Source organism: Dermacentor variabilis, chromosome 4, assembly GCF_050947875.1.
Source record: "Dermacentor variabilis isolate Ectoservices chromosome 4, ASM5094787v1, whole genome shotgun sequence".
Lineage (NCBI taxonomy): Eukaryota > Metazoa > Arthropoda > Arachnida > Ixodida > Ixodidae > Dermacentor > Dermacentor variabilis.
This window is the reverse complement of record NC_134571.1, coordinates 163,880,380-163,905,842: the sequence shown is the minus strand read 5'-3', so window position 1 is coordinate 163,905,842 and position 25,463 is coordinate 163,880,380. Positions and strand designations below refer to the sequence as shown.

At 43.8% G+C, this 25,463-nt stretch overlaps 1 long non-coding RNA gene across 1 annotated transcript; it reads right to left on the bottom strand.

The window, feature by feature from the left end:
• Positions 1-370: 370 nt before the first annotated feature.
• LOC142579912 (uncharacterized) lies at positions 371-10,301 on the bottom strand. Its single transcript, XR_012827497.1, has 5 exons — positions 9,841-10,301; positions 9,015-9,105; positions 6,075-6,260; positions 4,107-4,268; positions 371-476 (listed from the first exon to the last, which is right to left on the bottom strand). It is a non-coding gene; the product is annotated as an uncharacterized LOC142579912 (long non-coding RNA).
• Between the last annotated feature and the right edge of the window lie 15,162 nt (positions 10,302-25,463).

Genomic DNA, 25,463 nt, shown 5'->3' with positions numbered 1-25,463 from the left:
CCATCGGGGACAAAATTGCCCAGGACGTGCGAGAGTTGACCGAATTTTATTGGTGTGCTATTTGCTGGGATCAGCCGTGCCACCATCTGCGTTCGGGATGTGCATACGTGACCCACTGTTTTCAGCAGTCTTGAGCAGAAATGCAATTTGGTCAACGCTCGCACTTCCAGGGTACTTTTGTCCACGATAGTACATCTCCTTTAATGCAAATGTCATGAAGGCAGCTCATAGTCAAAGCAGCAGGTCACCATTGAGAAAATTGTCTTGCCAACACACTGACATGGCTGCAGAGATAAAACACTTTGCACTTTGCGATATGAATGCACTGCATAGCATATATACAAAAAGGTGCAACATTTCAGTCCTCAAGTTCTTAGATCACAGAAGCAACTTTATTTTCTTCAATCACTCGTCTTGCACTTCTTCCTGGTGAAAGTTGTTCTTGACTCCAAACGCTTGCAAGGATAAACTTGCTGCTGTTAGGAGAAACAAATAGTATTCGTGAATATCCATCCTAAAGAAAGCGGCAAAAAAGTATAATCACAGAACACGACAAAGCAGTAACTTCTGTGTTAGAAAAACATGTAAATAGATCAACATTGTTGGAACAAGGGATGTTGCTGTAGCCAACATTTCGACATAGGTGCTTGTCATTAGGGTAGCAAATGTTTTCCTTGGCTGTGTTGTTTTGGATTGTGCATATCTCACTGGCCCCTAGCCTCATTGGGGGAGAAGTAACTGGTGCATATAATAGGTCAAGAGAAGCCAAAGTGTTAAAATAAAGGAAGGAAGGGTGTGCTTAGCAGTGGTGATTGTGATGGAGCGGGTATGAGCAATGCTCTCAGTACTTGCCAAGAGTAGGGGTGACCAAAACAGAAAACGATGTACACATGTAAGCAGTCATTAATCCAGTAGACCCAATCTTCCCAGAAGACAAAATAGGTATCAAGATAAACAGTTTGCACTTTTGGAAAAGGAAAACGAAGAATTAAGGAAAATAAATTTTGTATCAAGATGCATCTGGTTAAGATCACTGCAAATGGTAAATGAAGGCACATTATGAATATATATTTTGTTGAAAGCCAATGAAGAAAAGATATATTAACCAAATATCAAAAAATAGGGACATTAAAATTAAACTGGGTATGACCATAAAACAGTAAAGAACAGCCTGTGGAAAAAAATGGGATGGATAATATAACCAGGTGCAAGATTGCAAAACGTCGAACGCTGTTTATATTCATGCTGCTGTTAACGGCTTCAAGTTTCTGTCTTCCTGTGGAACCTTTGTCTTAATTGAACAAGGAAATGGGTCATTTTTTAAACAAGCCAGTTCAAATGCGGTTCAAAGCTTCAGCAGTGTTATAATGAAAGAAAATATTATGGTCAGCTCTCCTGGGTGTGCTTTCATTCACCAGTTATTTCCACCAGTGTAAGTTCAAAATTTAATGGTCTAAATGGACCTTAGCTCCTGGCAAACCATTAGCTGGTCTTTTTTTCAACACAGATGCCTGCACATTATATGTGTTGACAGGAGTGCTAGCGAACTACATTATACTTGTTGCCACAACCAAAGTGAAACTTGGTAACAGTGATTGAACAAAAAAAACAGCATTCCACAATACTGATTCAAGTCATCTGGAAAAGTTGCTTAAGTTAACGTACACCCCCTACTCCACCAGACACAATTATTCACCACACTGACTCTTATGGTGTCAACCATGCTATTACAACACTAGGCATCAAATGAGGAGAATTAGGGGATAAGAGGGCACAATGCTTTTTGTTAGAACATCAAATGTGCTTTACATAAATGCTACATTCCAACTAACAAAGGAGCAACCGGTTTGTGAGATAGTGACCAATGCATACGAAAGCTAATGACATTCTGTGCAGCAGAATGTTGACGATGAGGTGTTATGCGCACAAGTGTACTCTTTCACACAAAATGACATCCTGCACTCAAACCTTGTGCCAAGATTAGAGTTTTAAAAACACCATAGTGGAAAGCAAAGAGTGCTAAATTTGTTGAAAATTACTAAAAATTATTCGATTATTCATTATCCTTACTGTTCGTTAAAGATTCACAGATTGTTCCCTACGGGTGCTGTAAACAGGCACCCTGCTTTTACAGTGGTAGCAACAATGATCTGTGGCAAAGACAAGAATAAATGCTCATGAAGTTTATGCAAGAGTATATCCTACAAATTACACCCCATTTCACATTCCAATATGGTAGAAAAGGAAGACGAAAACTACTTTCTGGTGGAGGATGCATACCGCAGAATAGAAGAAACAAGTGTACCCTAACCATTGCTGCTGCCGATGCCTGTGCACTAACAGTTACATATAATATGGCAGTTACAATTGTTTTTCCACAAGCACTGCAAGCTGCGGCCAGTTTACCAGTACACAGCTGTAATAAATTTAGGGCAAGCTAAAGCTCTCTAATGGATTTATCTCATATGACACAATTGGAATGCAATATTCTGCAAATAAGTGAAGCGCGATGTGCCATGCCATACAATGAAACACCTTTGAAGAATCTGAATCACCACCTGCACTCTTAGGCAAAGTTACACCCTTTGGAGTGCCCCTTCTGCCACACAACAATAATCGTTATCTGCCTTGATGCGTTTCCTTTCTTGAAAACGCCACGCCCGCTACTTTGCTGTCGGGAATGCTATCAAGCTGATAACGTGCATGCCGTTCGTTGCTGGAAAGCACAGGGCTCGCAGCGTTAAAGAAAGGAAATGCATAAAGGCAGATGACAATTATCGTTGTGTGGAAGAAGGGGCACTTCAAAGGGTGTAACTCTGCCTAAGAGTGTGAGCCGTGACGAGGGAAAAGAGTGTGTTCTGTGTAAAGTAGTGCACCTGTATAACCTAAAGCTTCGGAGAATGCATTTAGTATGAGCTGGGAAGGTTCCTAATTTTAATTGCACACAGTGAAAACCTCCATGCAGTTTTGCAAAACGCAAACCCCCTACCTTTTTGTTGTTCAAACGTAATGACACGCAGGGCCATAACATGTACATTATGGGTTTCGTTCCCAAACAATCAAAGTGAATAGCACCACCCTAAGTGTCATGTGCCTTCTTGTTAGTGTCGAATGCTGCGATCGGCAAAGAAACGGATTTCTGGAGCAATATAAAGTATTAGGTACTGTGATCCCAGTTCTTTCACTGCTGTTTAAGCATTATCGGGTCCTAAAGTAAATAAACGAGGATTAAATACATGCATATTTTACGTCACAACCCTCATAAGTATTTAGTAGTCTGGATTATAAAGGATTCCAGATTTACAATGCAGGACAGATTTTATTCCACTGAAAGAATGGCATCATGCCAATGATTCTGCATTTGGTGCTATATTTATTTGTATTTAGTTCAGTTGGAATGTGTGTGTATCGTCAGCAATATCGCTTGACATGTTTTATATTGACTGTTTCCTAAATTTAGGCAAATTCGTATTCGCAAATAACCTTGTATGACACCAAGAACTTGCTTAGCAGGAGTATTTCTAACATTTGCAAGATATGAGGCTCTTGAATGCATATCTAAGCCTGGGGTACACGCCGCCCCCTAATCTCATCAGCAAGTTTCTGGAACTCATCTACGAGGTTTCTTATGATGAATGTAAAGTTGCTTGAACGGGAGAAATAGGGAATTTATAACAGGTGAATTATGCAGCATAAGAATGATGTCAGCAAGAAGCAAGCATCAAGAACTATAAAATGAAGACTATAAAATGCAAGAATTATTTGGGATGATTTAAAATTCTGGCATTGGAATGAAATGTCTTTCAATCTATATATAAACTCTGATTATTCACTCTACTACCACTACCTTCATTAGAAACATTCATAATCATTATCCTATCTATGCCACATCATCTTCGCTAATATTCAAGCCTTCATAAGCGGCTTTTTTTTACAGCTAATTCTCTGTGGGAAAGAGGTGTCCGTGTGAAGACCATATCATATACTTATTACCCGTTTTTTGATAAATGATAAGGGAAACACTTCACACAAAAATGCATTGAGCTTGAGCAAGTTCTGCGTTTGATGCTGTTGATTCTTTTTTCCCTTTGCCATCATTGACCCACCTGGTTAGCTAAGTAGACAGAAAAGCTGCAGGAGAAAGGTGGGGGTGCCGAACCAGACTTGTGCCCCAGGGGACCTTTTCACGGTCACTGGAGGAACTGCCTGTGGCCTCGGCATCTTCCTTGAGGGCCATGGCGATGTCTAAGAAACCTTGTCTCCACAGGCTGCACATAGAAAGATAATTTGCTGAGCTAAGTCTTTTTCTTAAAAGAACCCATTTAAGTTGTATTCGTGGCTTTGCACCACAAAACTGACACATGACTGGCCACTCAAGACACTTTATGTGTATTCGCAGGCTTATTCCTTGGAAAAACACTTATGTAGCACACAATGAGTAAGAGTAACAAAAAAGTGTATCAGGAGGCTTTCATATTGCTCTACAACTTTTCGTTGACACATTTCATTTAATTATTTGAGATATTTAATAACTAATTAAGAATTATGTAATTAGGCAGAATGCACAATATAATCAGAGTATCTCCAAGCGATGGCAAACATCACCTTCATTTTGTCTAGTTAAATCGCATTTACATATATCTAAATCTTGGTGCATGATAGTTAAGACACCCTCAAAAACAATATTAAAATTTTCATAATCATCTCTTGCGTGTTATTGGTGGCTATGGCTGCTTCAAAGTTATTCTTTCAGTATGGTACAAGCAGTTTTGAAGTGAAATTGTTTTGCATCGAGGGCATGTAATCTAGACAATCAAGCAAAAGGTCAAGTTGTGTTCACTATTCAGATGTTTAACTAAGAAGCTGCAGGAAAAGGAAACAGGACACAACACCTAATCAACAATGCAAAATTTGAAAATTTAAACTGAACAAGAAACCAGTTTTTGAAAACACAGAAAAAAAGCCAGAAGCTTACATCGAATACACCCTTGCTATGTACTCCAAGTGAAGTTGTTACCGCAATGATTGGGCACCATATGAACGTAACAATCAACAACTTTGAGCAGAATATTAACACCACTAAATGAACTGGCCTTTGAAGATTCTTGATCTGAAATCCTCAACGACTTGTTCTGGCATTTAATCTGTCAAGCTCAATCTGTATTCTCAAAAGCTGGCTCTCGGCCATAATTTCTCTAAACGCAACATCAGCTTAAATCTCAAGAAAGGGTTGACCTCTAAATAAAGTGGATAATGCATGGCAAACATCATGAACTCTCTTACATGTTAACCAGAGGGTTCACTCATGCAGCCATGAAATTGTGATGCAGACACGATATATTGAAGCTGGTTTTGTGAAGTGTTTCATGCTTCCAAGGCTTCTTCAGTTGTGAAAGCTGTCTCCATTAGCTAAATAACCGATGAGAATAAAAAAAGTACTTCAACATGCTCACAATATGTTGGCCATTTGCAAGTAAACAGCAGCCTTTTTGGGCGCCCAGGTTGCCTGGTGAAAATCTACTATGCCACAGTACTTGCGTTACCCAGTACCAGCCACTTTAAAATGCAATGTGTTCAGAGCCCTTTCCCTCTGTTTGTCTGCTTTGGAAACAGTTTAACATGTGTTCAGTAGGCGTCGAGAAAGGGGACAGAAAACACTGTGCACCACTGATTTCTAACATGTTTCGCTGGATGCAGCACACCGCACCGGATGCAGGTGAAGCCAGTGGAAATGCGATGTCATGCAGTCGCTTGTCCTGGAAGCAGGGCATATGGTGGACTAACTAGTGCGTGCGATCAGATAATATTGCTGCCGAAAAACTTTTCTTTGTGGTTTTTCACATTTTAGGAGGTCTCTACATGTCTGGTAAGCACTTTTATGACAATCTGAACCCGCATACGATAGTGTTCTCTTACATCAAGTTTTTTCTGATTTACCAGTGTTTCCATTGCAAGCCACTTATGTTAGCGACACTGTAGACACTACAATGGAAAAATTCTGGACACCTCGAAACACTGCTTGGGTAGGTTATGGCACATCAGGCAGGCATGTTAGGGGAAGAAATGCCACACACCCGTGCAACAAAGTGCTGCCGCAAAGTTGTGAAGCACCAACTTCCGGGACAAGGCCAGCTTCAGTCGAGGGCGCTCGATGTGCTGTTCATCCCCTGTAGTAGAGATCAGTGGCGTGTACCCTTTTATACTGGCTGTCTTTTCTGGTCGGAACCTTGGCAACAGCTTCCACCATACTTTTTTTGAACCTGCAACATGTGCAGAGAAAGTCACATCACTGTGCGTTGATTGTCTGGCTTTATTGTGCTACACATTCTATCAAATCATTAAAAAATACAGTTCACACATTTTTACTACTGTATATAGACAGTCTAGTTGCTATACACGCGAAACATTACCATTCCTCTGACAGAATGCAACAATAGAAGCGTACACTGTAAAGCTACACTAAAATTTAAATTGATGTGACACCGTATGAGCATACAGTATGCTTACTGTATGCTCTAGCCCTGTGTCAAGTAAAAGTTAATTGTCAATCATTTATGGTGTATTTCTACTTATTCTGGGTCATCAAACTGTACAATCAATGTTCCATGTTTACACATTGTTGGCTTTTGATTGCCTATGTGATCCGTTTCCTACTTACGCATGCAGTAATCCCACTGTAATAAGGAAAAAGAGAATAGGAAATGCCGTGATAATCTTCCACATTTGATGAGGGCAGGAGCAATGGCCAATAGCATGTGGTTGAAGCTACGTAAATACTCAGTTTTCACACAGCTTAATTATTCAGCAAGTAATAAAGAGCTATCCTGTGCACCTCTGCATGACCAATAAAATCTGACTACTTGACACTGCACTAAGGCTGCCGCTTGGTACTGTTCGGCAGTTCAGCTTTGGTTTTCTGATATACAGAACTGTTTAGGTACCAGTAGTTTACTTTGCGATAAAATGGAGCTTGGAGCACTGGTCAGTCATTTGCACATAAATAATGCGACAGCAAATACAACACAAGGATAGGAATATGGGTCTCTTGGAAAAAGTACATACACATTATGATTATAATGTGATGTGATGCCACAATGAAACAGAAAGCAACGCATAGAAGTGGACGGCGCTTCCATGCCACCAAGGTTATTGGACAGACAGTACTTCAGAAGTGCCCGCAACACAATGTGTTGGCGGGCTAGTTGGTGTGAATCCATAAATACTTTGTTAAGCGCAAAACAATGGACACAAGAAAGACGACCAGCACAAGGCGGTACACTCAACTGACATCACTTTATTGCGTCGCTCCTTTATAAATAGTAGAATCTAGAAGAACATGCGCAGTGAGCACCATGTGCAGAGACCACCAACAACCAATCACAAGAGTGTACTCATGCGACGGGATCCACAAAACCATATTGAGCACTGCACAAGGTTAAAGAAGGCACACTAATGCACTGTGACCCCAATGACTGTATGAAGAAAGCTTCCGATAACTCTCGGGCGGTGGTATCACAGCACTTTTTCAAAATCGAAGTATCACGAAACATGGCTTTGCACTTCCATATTTTACAATGTTGAGCCAAATGGGAACCTGTGCCTGTTGGTATGGATCGCTTAGGTTCGCAATGTTTCGTGATGCTATGATTTTGAAAAAGAGCCGTGATACCTCCGCCAGAGAGTTATCGGAAGTTTTCTTCATACAGTCATTGGGGTCACAGTGCATTAGTGTGCTTTCTTTAACCTCGTACAGTGCTCAATATGTTTTTTTTTGGATTCTGTCGCATGAGTGTGCTTTTTTGATCAGATGTTGGTGGTTGCTGCACATGGGTGTTCACAGCGCATGTTCTTCTAGATTCTGCTGTCTACAAAGGAGGGACGCAATAAAGTGATGTCAGTTGAGAGTAGCACCTTGTTCTGTCGTCTTTCTTGTGTCCGTTGTTTTGAGCTAAAAAAGCAATGATGTATTCCTTGTGTGTGTTTGAAGACAGCTCCACACGCAGTAGCGTATCCAGTATTGCTGCCCAGTGGTTTAGCTCGCCGCAGTTTGAAGTGCCACAAAACATAAGGAGAGAAACCTGAATTATACTCTTGTTGCAAACAAGAATATAACGTGAAGTGCATTCTGAGGCCAGAAACTATAAAAAAAAAATTTCATGATGCACTGCTGTGCAGGGTTTTATAGCAAAGTCAAATACATTTAGTGTAAATATCACACTATGATGGTGCACAATGGTGGTAATCTGTAATAATATAAAAGGTGCCTTAATGTTACAACAAAAGCTGACATTACTTAATAATAGCCCTGTAAAATTTAGCATGCAGGGGCACCGCTTGGTTAAACAATAGTGATGTATTGTCTATGTACACAAGTATTACCCACGCATTTATGCCATTGTCTAAATGGCATAAATGAATGGGTAATACTTGTATACATAGATATTACATCTCTATTGTTTAACCAAGTGGGTAAACTATGTCTGCCTGACACAAGATTAGAATTAAACCATAAATTATATATATTCACCCTAACAGTAACACCTCATTTGAACTTCACAGTAAGTAGACGCCTGTTGATGCAAGCCTCCCCCAATGCTAAACTGTGCTGCATGCTCTACAGAGAAATTATAGTGGTATCACTCAACTCTGAAGCAATTCAGGACTGCAGCACTGTAGAAGACATCTACAAATGTCCCATTTCATGTATAACAGCCTGAATTGCTTGCACATCTTACCAAGTGCAAATTAAAATTTCTTCTTGTTTAGCATTTTTGCCTGCTAGACCACAATCCAATGTCATCAATATATTAACATATTACCTCAAAGAACCTAATTTGGCTTATAGATTAACACCTTTGCATACTGCCACAGCTGCACTCTGTCATATGCGTTGCAATCATAAAGGAGTGCTGGTCCACCAGCACTCCAATGTCACTAACAGTGATCACCTACACAGCTAAGTAAACGGTCATGATTCAGGTGGCAAATAGCTAAGAGAAAAAAAATCCACTCACCTTGAGAGCTACAATACTGCGATAACTTGAGAGAGATGGACCCATTGCAGGCAGCAGACCTCTTCTCAGCTCCAGCACAACAGCAACTTGCCTTTCAGTAAAAGAAAAGGATTGATTAGTAATGATAAATTACCTTGTTTTTGCTGAGTATCAATACAATCTGACTTTCATGCATATCCACTCTCCGCTTTAGTAACACAACTGAATTATTCGTCAAATAAAAGAGTCTATGATGATACCATTCGCTTCTCTTGTAGGTCCAAATTTTTTCGCACTGATACCCCGTTTACTGCTTGCTTACTGACACGAATGCCTTGACTGCCCAGACATCATTCGAAGGAACACGTCTTGCTGCACCGCAAAAAGTTGCACCAAGGAAACACAGCAAAGAACTTTTTTTCTGGTCACAATTAAAACGTGCACCCAAGCAAGAAAGTAACGATCACAGGTAGTGAGCGACTGCTATTGCCTCGAACATTTATTTCCGTATTTTAACAGAAGTTCTTGTATCGGATACAGTATGCTCTCAAGCCAATACAAGCGTCAATACAAGAGCTCAACTGAACGCAGTTTTATTCTACGCTTTTAACGCGAGTGAACAAAAGGTTAGAAGTACCTCACGGAAATTGCGATCGAGCCAATCGCGCTACGACTGGAATCGATCTGAAAAGATAGGGTGATCCCTTTCCCCATTCATGCGTCATTTTTGCCCTAAGACGTTGCATAGTGGTCTTTTGAAACAATATTTTTGTTCGCGACACCGGCTTACCCCACATCATTTTAACACCTACGTTACGCAAACCAAATAAGATTAAAATGGGCTTACCTCATGAGCAAGTTACGAGCGCGCGTAGACTGTTGAACACCCGTTGAGAGCAAGCAGGCTATCCGTGTCCAAGCGCATACGTGCACCCAAACACAGGACAACTTCTTCGATGCCGCAGCGTGCAGAGTTTTGTACACGAAGTGAAAGACATCCAGCGCAAATATCTCCGCGCGATGACGGCAAATGACGAGCGCACAAGCGTACACGACACAGCGACAAATTCGGAACTTTGCCAATTCGAACGTGCCGAGACCCAAGCAGCGTAACCATCCATCGTTTCTGTTCTTCGCTCCCGATGCGTCAATCTCTCTTCCTTGGGGTCTTGCTCCACTCTTGAGTACAAATCAAGAGATATTTACGGCGAATTAACAACACTTACAACACGACTCGAAAAATGCCGGCTGACTACACATGTGCAGCTCCGTCCGCCACTCCAACGGACGCGCAGCGCGTACTGCCCCCTGGTGCCGCACTCTGAGCGCGGAGAACCGAACAGAATCGGTTTCGTTTTCGCATTTGTGCTCTAGTTACTCGAACTGCAATATAATTGCTTGACAATTAATTGAATTCTAAAAGAGGAGAACGCTTTCTCTCCCACAAGATAGTGCGTTTTATACAAAGGGAGAGAATTCAAAAAGCTGAAAGGCAGGGAGGTCAACCAAAGCATTCGCTACTGGCGATAGCAAAGCCCTGTGCTACAATAAAGTGCAAAGCAGTGCACTGCGATGCGTCCATAAGCTCTAGTACAGTGATAATTTGGGCTGGTTGGTGCATGTAATGAACGGGTAAATAATGAGTTGTGTCATAACATTACCCATGCATAAAGCACATGGAACTAATGGTGTTGCATTCTAGGTCAAAAAGAAATAAAGCTTGAATCGTTACATCTCGACACTGGGCATTCTGTCTTTCCGTATTATTTTTTTCTTCTTTTTGACAGTATACACAGTACTAGCACGGTAATAGGTCCTTCATCTTCAGTCACCTTCCAGTAGTTCACACATGTCGGTGCATGTTCGCGTTCTTTATTCTACCGTACAAGAACGAGCGCGCTTACCGGTCTTGTTTCAAGATGAAGCGCCAAATGTTTGCGATTACATCTTATCGCAAGAATTAACACATGAACAGTGAAGATTATGCGTGATCGATTTGTCTCAATGAATGGGCAGTTATTGTCAGAGGCGAGATATTTGGTAAATATCATGGGAATGAGTTCAACCAACTACATTGCAGTTCAGCAGTGCCCTTTGACATTTGGTTTAATTGCTTGCCGCATTCGAAAATTTCCTCCGACCGTTGTACTTGGATCTATAGGCCGCCAGTCCCCTTCGAGACCATTTATTGCCAAATGTAAACGCAGTTACGGTCATTATACCACTCCCTGCGTTTCGGTACTGATTTAGAGTGCGCACAATTTTTGGCGTATATGGCGTAAATGCTGGCGTAAATGCACCAGCACCTGAGTGCCGCAAGCTTGTTTACGTATGCACGTATGTCCCCGGCTCTTCATTCACTTAAACATATATGCTGTGTTATTAACTATAAAAGCGCTTAATTTGAGAACATTGCGAGAACACGCATATATTTGCACATATGATCAGCGTTACAAAGCCCATATGCGCGGCAAACTGCGACCGGAATAGAAGATGCGTATATATATTTATACGATCTGTTATGGCAGCTTTTGGTAGAAGGCTAGCTCTCACATTTTGTACGCAACTTCATAATTCGTACAGTTTGCGTGTTCAATAAAGTATTGTTAGCTGAAACTTTATGAGTACGAGCGCTCATTCAGACAGCTTAAATTTTCTCACAATATACGTATGTTCAGATAACAAAAATACGGAATTCTCTCTGTTTCGTCCAAAACAGTGTATAGCCGTTACATGATTACAGTGAAAATGTCCGTAAAGCTGAATACGGAGAGCACTTTCCGTATATTAACGGCAGATTTTGCCGTATTTTTGAAATATGACATACTTTCCGTATTTTTATCTGCAGTTCTCCGTATAATGACAGAAATCCCCCGTAAAATTACGGAAATTTTTTACAGTGTAATTTTAATTAGTGAACATTTAAATTATTGCTTGAATCGCAAATATATCAATTACAAAGTTGTAGGGCACCTCAAATAAACTCCGAATCAAGCATTTCTTTAATGCTCAGCTTTGTCTCGTTGGTTCGTGCGAGAAAAAACATAAGCGCGCGAAACATCCAAAATACGAAATAGCTACGCGCTCGCGCACCGCTACGTACTCAAGCGTTCCCAAGCGATTAGCCACGGATACACGCTTTACTAGCGGCGGCAGCTCGTTAAATGATTCACGCTATGTCAGGGTCGCGGCATCAAGAGAACACGCCGCTGACGCGTTTATAAGCGTAGTGGAGCCTTGTACGATACGGCGATAAGAGAATGCAGCCGTATATATTTCAATGGTTGGATATAGGCGCTTGATTAGCGGCGTGCGCGTGCGCATCTATTTCGTATTTCGTATATTTCGCGGGATTTTTTTCCTTGTAAAAAACAACCAGGACCATTTCAGCACGAAATCAATGCTTGAGTTGAAGGTTATTTAAGGTGCTCTACAACGTTGTAATCGATATGCTTGTGAATCAAGCAATAATAAAAGGTTCCCTAATTAAAAATAAATAATGAGGCAATACTTCGTGTTGAAAAAAATCCAGGCCGTGCGTACTATGGCGATGGAAAGAAACGTGACCAGCGGAGCGCGTGGCCGAAGCATAACTGAAGATATAGTGCGCGCCATCCAGTGATCACCATTGACAGGTGGGCACATGTGGTTCGATCGCGCCGTGCGATGGTGCCCCCCTGTCCTGCACAAGTTTTGTTTCTGTTCTGCATCTGTTTTGTTTGAAAACGAGGAAAGGTGACGGTACAGTAACGATGACTGCGCGAACTGTACTACCGCGATGAAAAGAAACGCGAACCGCGGAAAGCGCGGATTTTGGCACAGTCAGGGCTAGTGCGAGGATACGCGGCCAACTCTCATATGCTTTGACAGTCGCTAGGCGAATCTCTGCTTTCAGTCAGCGCCACCGAAGCGCTAGAATCTTGTTCTCGTTGGCGCTATCGCACCGCGTGTGCGTTCCGAGGGCCAGACATGACTGGAGGATGATAATCTTTCCTTGCCAATATGCCCGGCAAGTAAAATTCGGCACGCTTTCTTGCTGTCGCGATGCTTGTATGCTTAACAGAACTGAAGCGTTGATTCGATATCATAGCAAATTTATTAGTCTAAGAAAGATATAAAGAAAAACTGAAACAAGATTTCAAGGTGGTACACAGTCTGAGGAAATCAGGAAGCAGATTCGCTTGACAAAAAGATACTTTGCATTAATTAATATTTGGTGAAGGGTGAATCCACCAGGATGACGGATCCATGCGCCTTAGCATAGAGGCAAACATGTATGTGGCTAGCTCAGTGCCGCAAAGCCTGTCCCACTCGACGTGAACAGCAGCCCATAGGGAGTCCTTGTTCATTTTATGGAGCTGCAGACGTGACAAGCGTGATTTCATAATTCCCCAGACATTCTCAATTCGATTTATGTCCGCTCCTTTTGCTGGTCACGAAAGCTTACGGATTGCAAGGTTCTCTACCAAAGCCTCCACTGAACGTGAAGTATGGATTGGAGATAGGTTATGCTGATAATAAAACAGCCCATCCTTGAATAACCCATCCAAATGAAAGGGCAGGGCAACCTGCTTGATTACATTACAGTATTAGGCTGCACTGAAGCGTTCATCTAGCCGTATAAGGGGACCCAAGCCTTCGGCTATGATGGCACCCCACACATTCAAGGAGCAGCGCCCGCTGAGGCTTGTTCGCTTGAAGCACGTGGCATTAAAGCTGCATAATGTAAAAAAAAGAAAGTTAAGTTTGTGTTTACGCGCATCATAGTGGTATAAGACGTTTAGCCCAATCGCTGGTGTATACAAACATTTTTCTTGTATATTATAGCGAAGTAGGCACCTGGCAGTAGAACAAAGACTGCGCTGCGACTGTAACGTAGCTTTTATTCATTCGCTCAGAATGCACCTCGAGCAGTTAATTCATGACTTGCAGCAACCAAAAAGTGGCCAATCGTATTGCAGAACATATGTCTGACTTTAAAACGCTCAGATATATATATTATGTCCTTTAAACGATGGGTATGTTCTATGGGGCTGGTTGGGTTTTCTTTAGAATGGAAACACGAACAGCGCAAGACAGGACATGGGGGGGAGGGGAGCGAGCAAACAGGACACAGCGCTCTGTCCTGTTTACTCGCTCGTCCTGTGTTGCGCTGTTCCTGTTTTTATTCTAAAAACGATCGGTAGACGCACCCTAATGTGACATTCTTCGTAGAGCTATCTTCGTTAAATTTTGATGCTACTCTGACCGGACTAGAACTGAGTGAACGAATTCAGGATCACACATTTACAAAGAGCATCGCAATTCAAGAACATTAGGGTACAAAGGCGTACCGATGATTGTCTTGACGCCAGACTTTCAGTCTCTCGTGACCCCTCGCGGTAAATGTGCTCTCATCCGTGAACATCACCTGGCCCCAATCCTACACAGACCTCTCTTTGTGCGATTGCGCGAATTGTAGACGGGTGGCTTTGTGGCGATCCGAAAGCAAAGGCTTTCTCGCGGCTTTGCAGCTATAAAAGCCCGCTTCGCGGAGGCGCTGTCGAACCGCTTGAATGTCAATGTTTAGCCCGAGGTCGTTTTTGATCTGCGGGGCCGTTAAAAAAGGATTCTCTACGGCGGATGCAATAATTAGTAGGTCTTGTTCCGCGGTCGTAGAACGTGGCCGAGAACTGTGAGGAAGGTCCAGGAGTCCACCTTCAGTTTTGTAGGCTTTCAAAACTCTGTTGACTGTCGAAAGCGCTCTTCCGGTAATCTCCGCAATTCTTCTCCGGGAAATTCCTTGGTGGTACAAAGCGATCATTCCGATCCTGTCAGCGTCCGACGCACGCACCATGTTTTTCTTTTCAAACTGAAGGGACTCAAGCCGATAGCTTTGCTCCTATAGATCGCGCATGTGCAGATCGCGTGTGCAACAGATCGCGCATGTGCAGCTCCACTTCCAATCATCGTTTTTATTCTTGAAGCTTGTTCCTTTTTTATTTCCATGACCACCGCTGCCGTGAGGCAGCGACCATCGAACTCTCATCTAACACTTCAGTTCTGTTAAGCACAGAAGCATCGCGACAGCATGAAAGCGTGCCTTATTTTACTTGCCAGGTATATTGGCAAGGAAAGCTTATCATCTGCCAGTTATGTCGGGCGCTACGGTGACGCCTAGCGACTGCCCATGCATATGAGAGTTGGACACGTATCCTCGGACTAGCGCTGACAGCGCCAAAAGCCACGCTTTCCGCGGTTCGCGCTTCTTTTCATCGCGGTAGTACAGTTTGCGCTGTCATCATTACTGTACCGTTATCGTTCCTCGTTTTCAAGTAAAACAGAAGCAGAACAGAAACGAAAATACCGCAGGATGGGGGCGCACCATCGCACAGCGCGATCAAACCAGATGTGTCCGCCTGTCAATGGTGTTAACTGGACGGTGCGCACTATACCTTCAGTTATTCTTCGGCCACGCGCTCCGCTGTTCGCGTTCCTTTCCATAGCCATAGTACATACGACTACGGCTGCTATGGAGTCGGTACGATTGCTCTAGAGCTCTTGGGCATTATTGAAATATTGGTCCCAATTAGCTGGGACACCCTATCTATATATATATATATATATATATATATATATATATATATATATATATATATATATATATATATATATATATATATATATATTGTAAGGGACGCGTACTACTCGACGTGCCGATGGCGGGTAGATCGCTGCAATGAACACACCTCGAATATCTGCGGCAGGCGATACTGTTCGCAATCCTGCTGCCTACGTCCAGGCGTTCTTCATTACAATGATCCCATCGGAGAAAGGAGCCATCCTGGCTACTTCGTCTCAAGATGAGGCCGGACAATCATGTTAGGACTTGAGCCGCTGGACATTGACGACTTCGCGGTAACGACGACGCATGTCCGATGGCTCTATGTAAGTAGCTCTTGGAGGTAGTTGAAAAGAGAAGTTCGCAGCAGAACTCGGTATGGTCGATCGTACGTAGGAAGAAGTTTTGAAGCGACTCATCGTGTGCGGGTCGGTACGGACACTCTAACGAGGGTTTCCCGTAGAAAAGTTGGAGTCGAGTTGCGAGCATTGTGTTTCGATTTTTGGCGATTCTGATAGTCAGAAGTGAAGCGCCGGGCAAACTGACGATATTCTATAGCCTGCCTTGAGGCGTCCATAATTGATAGGAATTCTGATCGGTCTGAGTAGTAGGGCAGAATGGTACCGATTCCTTTAGAACCATTAGGACCCCAAAAAAGATAGAATTGGGAGAAGCTGGTAGTGGCTTGCGTTGTGGCATTGTAAGCGTGGCTGATGGATTGAAGAAATAGGTCCCAATTAGAGTGGTCGGATGGGATGTACGCACATAGCGAGCATGTCGCCAAGCGTGTGATTAAAGCGTTCCATGGCACCACTGGTTTGCAGGTGATATGCGGTAAATGTGCGATGAACAATAGCGCATTCAGCAAGCAATTTTTCAATGATTTCAGACAGGAAGGTGTGGCATCGGTGGCCGAATTCACGAGGGCCTCCATGACGAAGCACAAATCGGCGTAGTATAAAACTGGCGATTTCCAGCGCAGTAGAAGCTCGGAGAGCAGCAGTCTCTGCATAGCATGTTAAGTGGTCGACGGCAACTATAATCTACCGCTTGCCGGACGTATTCAATGCAAGTGGGTCATATAGCTCGACGCCGACACGATCAAAAAGTTGAGATGGCAACGGCAGGTAATGGAGTTCACCGGCTAGGAGATGAGGCGGAGATTTTCATTGCTGACGTTCTCGGCAAGAGTGGACGAAGTTCCGAACGAAGGTGTACATCCCGCGCCAGTAGTAGTAGTGCCCAAGTCGCTCATACGTTTTGAAAATGTCAGCGTGGCCACAGTGGGGTTCGGCATGGAAAGACGAAGAGATTTCTGATCTCAAGGTTCCCAGGATGACGACTAACCACGTACCTCCCTCTGATGCATAGTTGCGTTGGTACAGAAGATCATCACGGATCGCAAAATGAGGAACTTTGCGCTGAAGTGCTCAAAAGGGCGAAACTTTTGAGGTATCCGAGAGAAGGTCGAAAAGGATGCAATTCAGGGGTCAATATATTGTTCGATAGCAATAGTGTCAAAGTCAAGAGACGGACAACGTGCTCTAACAGGGGGACAGTGGCCTCTAGCGAGAGCGGAGAGCGGGAAAGAGCGTCAGCGTCGGAATCCTTCGAAACGGAACGGTACACCATGCTTATCTCGTACTCCTGCATTGCCACGGCCCAGCGAGCGAAGCGGCCAGATGGATATTTGAAATTCGGAAGCCAATACAGCGCATGGTGGTTGGTCACTACGTCAAAAGAGCGGCCACATAATTCAAGGCGACACTTGTCAAGCGGCCAGGCGATGACCAAGCACTCCTTTTGCGTGACGCTGTAGTTGCCCTGCGCCTTGGTCAGCGTCCGGCTCGCATAAGCCACGACGTATTCTGCCTGGCCAGGATGACGATATGCGCGAACAGCACCTAGGACTACACCACTTGCTTCGGTATGTACATACTATCGGCCAGAAAAGTATACGGACCTCGCCTTAGGTGGCCGGGGCGGCTGCGGCGCCACACCGGAGCGCTGCTATCTCGCTGCGCGCGCTGACGAGAGTGCCTCGAGTGACGCCAGACTTCGGCCTCACTCTCTTGATGGGCCTCATCTTGCTTGATAAATTTCCTTGCGCACCGTTCGGCTGCTCTGCTGCCGACAATCACGACGAAGGGGACCGTGCTTCACCGGTGGTCCGGCACATGGCGCTCTCGTGCAGTAGCGGGTGGCCGCGGGGCATCAAACGGCGGCTCTGACAAGGAAAGAAGACCCGTTCTGAGGGGGGGGGGGATTGTTGTTTAGCTTATATTTGCCTTATCTTTCATATTAGTGCATGTCGCCGGCGTCCACCGCTGCTCGATTTTAGGCAACATTGAGCAGGCACCCGCAACTAAATTACAGCCTTTGCGTTGCATCTTGCCACACAATAAATGTCACTTCTCTTGTCCGCATTTCCTTTCGTTAACGCTGCATGCCCGCTACTTCCCAGTAACAAAAGGCATGCGCGTTATCAGCATGACATAGCATTCCCACAGGAAAATAGTGGGCGCAGCGTTTTCAAGAAAGCGAATGCAAGCAAGGCAGATTAGGATCATTGTTTTGTGGCAGATACACACCCCAAATGGTTTACCTTTGTCTGAGAGTGTATGGTGATGCGCGCTTTTTCACGTCGGCGCCATGAGCTAATGGGAAGCGCTGCGCGGAAATCCGAAGCTATAGCTGCGGCGCTCTACAATTCTATGCCACAGCGAGTAAGTCAAGCCTTCGCGGTTGACAGCACCTTTACATCCCACTGAGGATCCATTTAAATCACGGAATGCTTCCGTGAATAAACTTTCACGATTTACTAGTTCTTTCGATTCGTCTTCCCAATTATCTCTTCCTGGACGTACTGTTGTAAACTTTCCTAGCGGCCTAGGCATTGTCTAGCTAATTAAAGCCATTTTCATCGGCGTCGCTGATATAAATAATAAACCCACTGCTGTAGACAATGATGGAAAAGTAATCTCGGCAGAAAAGTCGCGCCCTAAGTACGTCTTGGCGCCTGTAACATATCGCACCGGCGTGAAAGAGCGCGCGTCACCGTAACCACCCATGCGAATACTTGCGTTATGTTGCCTAAAATGAAGCAGCAGTGGACGCCAGCAACATCCGCTAATATGCAAATTGAGGTGAATATAAGCAAAACAACAATTACAACTGGTATTCGTTCCTTCTCACTGCCGCGCATTGATGCTCGCCTATGCGACAGCGCCGTGTGCTAGACTACCGTCAATGCACGGTCCCCTTTCGTCGCAACCGTCAGCACCAAGACCAAACGAACGGAGCATTAGAAATTTATCAAGCTTGACAAAGCTCCGCGTCTGAGTGAGGGCGAAGTCTGGCCATAGAGTAACATAGTATACGACAAGAGCGGACACTCCCAATAGGTGCCTGCGGCCGACTTTGGCTCTCAGCGCACCAAGCGGAATTGGCGAAATGCACCAGCTTCCAAGATAGTCGCGCACGCTGCCGAATCTCGGAGGCTCCAATTCAGTTTCGTTTCTTGTTTTTTTGTTTTTTTTTGGGGGGGGGGACCCATACCTTTGCTTAAATCGCGTGATTTCATGCAGGCGCTTGTGCCGCTGTTTATATGTTGTGACGACGAGCGCGCAAAGGTGTTTCACTCATGTTAGTTTCATTTAAATTCATATTTGCTGTTTCGAGCTGTAACTTAGTGCAACATTCATGCGAACTGTTGAGGAAGTAGAATTTTTTCGTTTATGATATTGTACGTCACTCACGCGAAAAGGAGAATCCTAAATAAATGTGCCGCGTTCCTTAAATATAAATGAACTTGCGGCACAGTTAAGAACACGAAAATAGCAGACAACAATTTATTGCAGCAATATTGTAAGAGGCAGATACATGAAAACGGGAAGAAACAGCGAAATGCAAGTAATGCGGGTGTCACACGGCGCACTTTTAAACGCGATCAAGCCCAATCCGATTTGAATTTCTCAGTCACGATTGGTTCTTTTGCGCAAGCTGCGCGATGGCGCCAATATTAGTCGCGAATTTCAATCCGGATCGGACTTGTTCGCGATCGAAAGTGGTCGCGTGACACCGGTAAATGGAGAATAGTCGGAAACGAATGGCGTGATGGCAATAACTTTGCACGAGCAAAACACATAGAAGACGTGTTGCAACTATCCAGATAATGAAAAAGAAAACTGCAAATAGACGACAGCAATTAATTTGCTTAAAATGGGATTGTTATAGAGGGGAAAAAATATCACGTTTTTTTCTTGTACTTCTGCGAAGGAGGGTGAATTAGGACAGCAAAATTATGTAAATGGTAGCGTGCCGAAATAAAATGGCTGCAAAAATAATTGAGCACGCACCAATATCTTCATCTCGAATGTGTAAGCCAGTGTGCCGTCATTAAAGAGCTGCAATTAAGCATTTTGTGTTGGGTGTCTTCACCTGCTTTCTTCGAAGCCTTGCAACCGTCTTCTGATACTTGGAATTTTGCACTTGAGCATGCGTGATGTCCTTTGGCTGTACAGTGTATTTTGAGGAAATGGTGGAGATTCCTGCAATACGCAGAATGACAAGCAATACTGGAGGCTTCAAAGCTATTGAATGTAGACGCTACGTTCCTTCGTATAAACAATAGTGGTGCCTGCAAAGCTTTATAATGGAGATGCTGCGTTTGTTTACGCAATGCGTATCTTATTTTATTTTATTTTTTTTTGGTTAAGGAAGCACTGGTTATAAAGGCTAGGAAACAACGAACTTTCTACGGTAACGACCCCATACACAATTAAGAAATGAAAACACGTATTCTCAGCCCCTATGCAGAACAGCTAACAACTCTCGAGCGCACATAGCCTTCTATGGAGGTTAGGAGAGAGCGCAATATTGCCATACTGCAAATATTGCACGTGTACCGCTTTAGAAATACCTAAATTTCTTTTGCCGAAGGAGAGCATACTTTTTCAGCAGTCGCCGCGCGTATCATAAAGCTCTCTGCACCGAACGGCATGTGTTCATAGGCATTATTTCTTAACGAACCATTTTATTTTATTTTCTAACTTCCTCATTGTATCGAACGTGCATCGCAGCTCAGACGCTGCCACATCGTTGTTATCGCCAGCATCACCGCTCATTGCTGCGCATAAAAAGAAGAACACGAAATGAAAGTCAGCGTAGCAAATGGGTGGCAGCTGTTCATGGCTGCAAGGCCGCCGTCACTCGTTCGTGCGGCTAACAGTGACATAACGAAATGCGAAGAGAATAAGTCGTTAACAACGCGCAAAACAACTTGCTGTGGCCTTACCATGAAACGGCGACGAAGCAGACGCTGCCAGAAGAACCCAACAACGATGCTCAGGTGCATTTTACAGAAAGAGCCCGGCCGAGCGGTCTGACAAGGCTTCGCACATCTTGGGCGTGCCCAGTGGTCGTGCCGCCTGTCAAGCTGCTAGCAGCAGCCGCAGCCACAGCCGCATTTTTCTTGACGGGCTCTGCCACCTAGCGGAATCGGCGAAGCTCCATAGCTCGGCCGCGAAACGGCTCGAGTGTCCGCTCTTGTCGTATACTAAGTTACTCTATGGTCTGGCACCACTCGGGGCACTCTCGCCGTCAGCGCGCAGAGCGAGATTGCAGCGCCCCGGTGTGGCGCCGCAGCCACTCCGGCCACCTAAGCCATGGTTCGTTTACTTTTTGGACGACAGTACATCGGTAGGAGCTTGAGGTTCAAAATGACGAAAAGGTGGCGTCGTGAGAAAATGGCGCAAGGTGGCGAACGCATGGTCGCAGGCACGCGACAGAGAGGAGAGGTCTTTGGCGCCACCAAGCAGTTGCGCGAGGGGTGATAGTATCAGTGCAAAATTTCGAACAGAACGCCGGAAAAAAGCGAGCGTGATTTTCTACATTTTAACGTGCACTGCTTCTTTGCACTTCAGCGGTGATTACGCAATGTTTCCAACCTAGAAAAGGTACACAAGAAATAGCCCGTGAGGTCATTTTGCGCAACGCCGAAGGCTTGAAGACAGCTTGTGGGTGCATTACAAAAGAATAATTGGAAAAGCGCTCGGATTGTCCAAGCTAGTGCTGTCTTTTTGTGCCTTCTCAAGGGCTACATTTATTTCTGTAGAGCAGCGCTAACCTACGCAGCGTCGACAAACTCGACTACTTATATCTATCAGCGTGAGGCATGTTTAACTCGGCCCGGCCGATACACGATGCAGGCCCGGCTTCCATGAGGCAGACGCACAAATCAAACTCGTCCACTTTAGATCCAGTGATAAAAGAAGCTGAAGGAAATGCTGTATATAATATTGATGCCCAATTACAGATTTCAAACTTCGTGCAACTATTTTCTTAACATACATAATTTCTTTATTAAATGGTCTGTTTCAAATTAAATAACCTGGTTTCCTAGAGCCGCTACACATTACGTTTTATTCCAGATACAATAAATATTGTAAAAATCAGATTTTGCGGGTTTCACTTGTATTTTTTAGAGAAATCAGACCTGCCACCTGCATATAGTTCTACCTTAAGCAACCTACGTGAAAGAACTTCATTTATTTATTTATTTCAAGAAACCCCTAAAGGCCCTTACAACAGGCGTATAGCTTAAAGATGCAAGCAAAGGTGCAACATAACACATCGAGCTGTTAAATCTCGGAACATCCCCCTGCCTGCTTGCACAAAGATTACTTCACTGCAAGCTCTGTTGGTGCTGAGAATTACCATAGTATACAAAAATTGAGAGGAATATTGCTTCCACGTTTACCGAGTGTCTCACGAGTTGGAAGTGTCGTGTTAATCTTGGGATGCTTACTATGAAATTTATTTGCTCCAAAATTTATTTGCTCCAATCGTTCCTATGTATTGCAGTGCAAGAAAATACATCTCGATCGCCTAATAAAATGCAGGTCCACAGGCAAGCCCGCATTTGTATTTCGCCTCGAAATAGGAAGAATGAGATCTGTAGGTGTAGGGGAAGTGTTTCTTTAGGCTAAATGGGATACAAATCGTATAAGCGAATCCCATCGAATATCGAATAATTTGGAATTGGTGCCGGGTAGTGAGGAGCTGTTTTCTAATTTACGTGAATGCATCACCTATGCTAGTATATTCAAAGCGCTAGCAGGTTTGTTGATTAGATTACACGTTATCAGGCGTTGTTTATGAACACGTGCAGATAGAGCATTCGGAATAAACAAGGACGTTATTTGCACGCTCATCGCTCACTGTTGAGTGGGAATGCTGGCGATTTGTGTGTAAAGGCCTGATCAAAGGTAAATGGACAGAGTGACCTAGCACGCACCACTACGTATTTTCTTTGGTATCTCCAGTGATCTTATCTCCAGTAGATTGTTTCTCATTTATTATGTGTATTGTAGCCGCCGAGATTAAATTTGTAACAATTTCGCTGAAGTTTTATGCTTGATCACACACAGCGCGGTCATTGACACATTCGCAAACTATGCAAACATGGGTCCTACAATGTATAATTATTCCAATCTGTTGTTATTCCAATCTTCTTAAGTCGAATTTACGTAATCATCGACGCAAGCATCGGCCGGTAACCAACAGCGTTGTTTGAAAAGTCCAATCAAACACGCTTCTCGTTTATAGCTGGTCACTTTTTTCTTTCAAATGGAATAGCATTGCCTACATTGAGCAGTCTTTTTATATGATTTCCTTCCAAGAGGGGAGGGGCACGTTCAATTGGGGAGGGTTTCGATGGGGCCGAGTCAGCACAGTGATAATAGATAATGGGTGGTGCTGACTTCTTCGACTTGTCCTCTTCTCCTTAGCATGCGATGTCTGGTGGAAAATCACGGTGGCATGCACGGAAACATTAAAAATGGCGCCAGAATGGATCCACAGCAAAGAGTTGGCAAAGCGACCTCGTATACCTGCGACAGGGCTTGATAACGTCACACCGACAATCAAAATCGCTTATTTTGCGCAAGTAAATCATGCTCCCCGACATCTCTTCGGCGTGATCGACGTGTAGCTACCCCCTACTTCTTTCGTAACGGGGCAGTCTAGAACTACTAAAAAATTAGTTTGGCAAAATTATATGTCTTTAGCCTGCGCACGTCACTTTACCGCGATGAGTTCGCGCTGTTTTCTGACGTCGCGTGACAGAAGGCGAAGTGGGCGCAGCCCGAAAATGTTCGACCAATAGCAGAACGCTAACGTCGAGGAAAGGCATCAAATCATAAATAATTATTTTTCCTTCCTTGGGTCTAATGATATATAATCAGTGTGCAAATAATGCATCAAATGGGTAGTTCTCACTGTTTGCATGACGTCGAGTGACAGACAAGCGAAGGAGCGAGGAGGGTAGCCGGCAATTTTGTTGATCAATTGTGGAAGTCTGGAATACCTTAACGTTACAGCTCTCCAATATTCGTACCTACGAATAAAGACTTATCAATTCTAAGACTGAATGGAATCGTGCAATAGTCGATTCTTTAGTTAAAAGCTGGGAATATATTTCAACCCTTGGAATGTACTTTAATAAGGCGTGTATTCGAGAAGAGTTGCTTTCTGTGACACTTGTGCAAAAGCGAAGCAATTATTATTTTACGCAGTAATCAACCTGTTGTATTTAGCTCATGATATATACCATCGCAGTAGCGTCTGTAATAACTAATGAATGTTTTTTTTCTCTGCATCAAATTGCTTAAACTTTGTAATACAATTTTGCAGTACCCTCAGGATGGAAACAACGCACCACGATATGCAACATTGTTTGTCACTGATTTGGTATGAAATAGACGCAAGCAGCTTAAGGTTAAACCGCAACTCACTAGTCTTCGGATCCACTGTCGTTGTTGGTATTGACGCAGTCGTAATTTTCGGAGTAGATGTTGTAGTAGTAATTTTCGGAGTAGATGTAGTCGTAATTTTCGGAGTAGATGTTGTAGTCGTAATTTTCGGAGTAGATGTTGTAGTCGTAATTTTCGGAGTAGATGTTGCAGTCGTAATTTTCGGAGTAGATGTTGTAGTCGTAATTTTTGGAGTAGATGTAGTCGTAACTTTTGGAGTAGATGTTGTGGTCGGCGTGGTAGGCGGGCTTGTAGGTTTGCTTGTTAACCTTCGACTGGTGGTCGGGGGCGGGGTGGTCATCGGTACTCTAGGACGGGCTGGTCGTCGAGTACCCGTCGTTACCCGAGGGTCTTCCGGTACTCCAGTGCCTGCGGGTACTCCAGGGCCTGCCGTTATTCCAGGTTCTGTCGGTGCTCCAAGGCTTACGGGCACTCTAGGGGTGGCCGGTACTCCAGGTCCTGCTGGTACTCCAGGACGTGCCTGTCCTCGTGGTACTGTGCTCCTCTGATCTTCTGTTTGCGTCAAAAACAAGCAAAAAAAGGAAACTTTGTAACGCGATTCAGCCTTTAGTTGCCAAACATCGAAGACAATGCTGTCTTGAGCGTTTCAGAAGTGAGAATGGGGTGTATAAACCATAAAATTTATTATGAGGCCTTCTTATTGCATTATCGCGTTGCAGCGTCGTTATATTTCTCAAACAGCCCAGGATACATGTTAGCAACAGGTCAAGGCAGTGCGTTTGTGTTATTACATGTCCCCTCCATTCATCTTGTCTTGACTCCGATATATATTAAAGATGCCACGTCAACATTCCCATCGCGTTCAGGTAGGATTTAGCAATGTCAACCCCGAATGTTATTTTCGAAATTGCTATAATTACTGCCACTGAAATAACACTGACCCCACTGTCTTGACAAAAATTTTGCGACAGCTGAACAAATGACCCAAATTGACATATCATTATGTGTATACGTCGGAACGCAAGCCATGAAATTTGTTCTTTTCCTCTACTGTGGCCTTTTTGTGACATTTGCGTAGTTCCTTAGAAATCATGT